Source organism: Vigna unguiculata, chromosome 4, assembly GCF_004118075.2.
Source record: "Vigna unguiculata cultivar IT97K-499-35 chromosome 4, ASM411807v1, whole genome shotgun sequence".
NCBI lineage: Eukaryota > Viridiplantae > Streptophyta > Magnoliopsida > Fabales > Fabaceae > Vigna > Vigna unguiculata.
Genome location: NC_040282.1, coordinates 21,997,944 through 22,000,188, shown reverse-complemented (window position 1 = coordinate 22,000,188; position 2,245 = coordinate 21,997,944). Strand labels below are relative to the sequence as shown.

The window sequence follows — 2,245 nt, the reverse complement described above, 5'->3', positions numbered from 1 at the left end:
ACGCAGGCGGTCAGACAGACACCAAAAGAGAAAGAAGACTATTTTTGGTATTTTTGAAAAATGAGTGTCACGCGGTGCGAGCGACCGGATAGACACAGTGAAGTGGAGGAGAATATTTTTCATTTTTTAGATTTTTTATTTTTTGTAATTTTTAATAATTTTCAAATATTGTTTTTTTTAATAAAAATAAAATAAATAAATAAATAAAATGATGAAATTATTTAAGAAGGATAAAAGTAGAAAACAAAATATGGGGTACATGAGTAATTAATGGGGGTGCACAAAGTAAACACAACAATAAGCCCAAACAATAGACAAAGACATGGGTGCAGGACTATCACACGTAGGGGTGCGCGAAGTAAACAGGTGGGGTGCGTGCATTAAAAGATGGGTGTAGCGAGTAAAATATAAAACAAATCCAAAATAGGAGTAGAAAGTGTGTGCAGGGTGCGGGATTAGTAATTGTGGAGGTGCGCGAGGAAGTAAAAATGCAGCGAAAGCCCAGCAAGCAAAAACAAAGCGGGGGTGCAGGATTATCATAAATGGAGGTGTACGAAGAAAATAAAAAAAGATAAACATGGAGGTGTATGAGATAAAAAACAGGAGTGCATGTGGTAACAGAGGGGTGCGAAGGATAAAAATGGAGGTGCAGCGAGCAGTAGAAATGGGCTGATCGAATTATTTGAAATAAGAAACTGAAAACCCTAATTTTAACTCAAGCCCCCTTCTCTTTAGTTCACCACGACAACCCTTCCTCTCTTCTCCCGAGCAGTCGCCGCATCCATCGAACCTCCGCCTAGTTGCATCTCTGGAGCTCGTCGCCGCTCAACCAGAGGCCATTGTCGGCGCCACTGCGATGCTCTTGACCGAGACTGCCACCGGCACAGACGAGAAACTCGCGGTTTCTTCTCTTCATTTTTTTTGTGCGAGACAGACCACTTCTTCCCCTCGTGACCACAAGACAATATCGATCCTCCTCACGGCTACACAACTTTGCTCGCCGGATACTGCCGTCAGCGGTTTCAGCCGGTGTCCACGCTGGCTCCCCATTCGTCTCCAATCTTCGACTCTCCTCTTCCGCGAGAGAGAAAGGTGCGCGAGCCACCGCGATTGGGTCTGCTACCATCACGCTCCTCCGCTTAGAGCTCCGACGACGCAACGTGAACGCCGCTGCTGCCGCGACGAGACGTGCCACCGGTGATGCCAAGCTTCCAAATGTTCAACTATCTCCTTCCACAAGAAAGAAAGGTGCGCGACGACTCTGAGGCTCGTCACCACCGTGCCAGCCACCGCGATTGGGTCTGCAACCATCACGCGGCCACACTCCTCCGTTCACGCGACCACAAGCGACCATACTCCAGTTCAGAGCTTCGAATGGCTTCTGATTTGTATTGGGTTGTTATGATGAATTTGAGTGCGTGACAATGATGATGATGAATGTGATTCTGGTTTGTTGCTTGTGTATTTTGTTTGCAGGTGGAAATGGTGATGTGATGTTGAGATGGTGGCTCTACGAAAGGGGTATGCTATGGGAGTGGGAATGTTGCGATGGTGAAGGAGAAAGTGTGTGAAGGGTCTGAAGTGGTGCCAAACTAGGATGAAGACTTGTGGGATAAAACCTGATCTGTGTGTGCGTGCATGCTGAGTTTGGTATCTGTTTTTTTTTTATTTTGGTTTTTTATGCAGGTGAATGTGAAGATGAGGATGAAAGTGATTCAGGTTCAGCGGGAGAAAGGTAGGGGTAATGAAGACTCGGTTGGGAATGAAAGTGTGGTGGGTTAGAAGGTATAGCTGGTTTTGTTGTGTGTGTACATACGGGGGAGGATAGATCGGCGTGAGGATTCAATAGAGAGGATAGTGGAGGATTCAAACAACAATAATGTAGTAATATAGATTCAATGAGCCAAACAAATGACAAGCAACACTGAATATATATGACTACATTTTATTCATTCTCAAGCACAACACAACAACATCAGTTTCATCTCAAACATTTAAGTATTCAGATGGAAAACTTACCTTTTGCAGTCCCTATTGTCAAACGAAAGTTCCCTTATCAAAATGACTCCCCTCTGTTATTTTTACGCTCTGTAAAGCAATCTCCCCTAACCCCTACAGCATATGAAATCTCGAAATTTGGAATAAGATTGAGAGCAGATGTTGCTTCCTGCTCCTTTAGCCATGACCATGTTACAGGTCATTCCCAATACAAAACCATGATAGCATAGCAGGCATGGGTCTGATA

At 44.5% G+C, this 2,245-nt stretch overlaps 1 long non-coding RNA gene across 1 annotated transcript; it reads left to right on the top strand.

Moving 5' to 3' along the window:
- Positions 1–601: 601 nt before the first annotated feature.
- Positions 602–1,959, top strand: LOC114180321. The gene is made up of 2 exons (XR_003603672.1): positions 602–1,360; positions 1,477–1,959. It is a non-coding gene; the product is annotated as an uncharacterized LOC114180321 (long non-coding RNA).
- Positions 1,960–2,245: the final 286 nt, after the last annotated feature.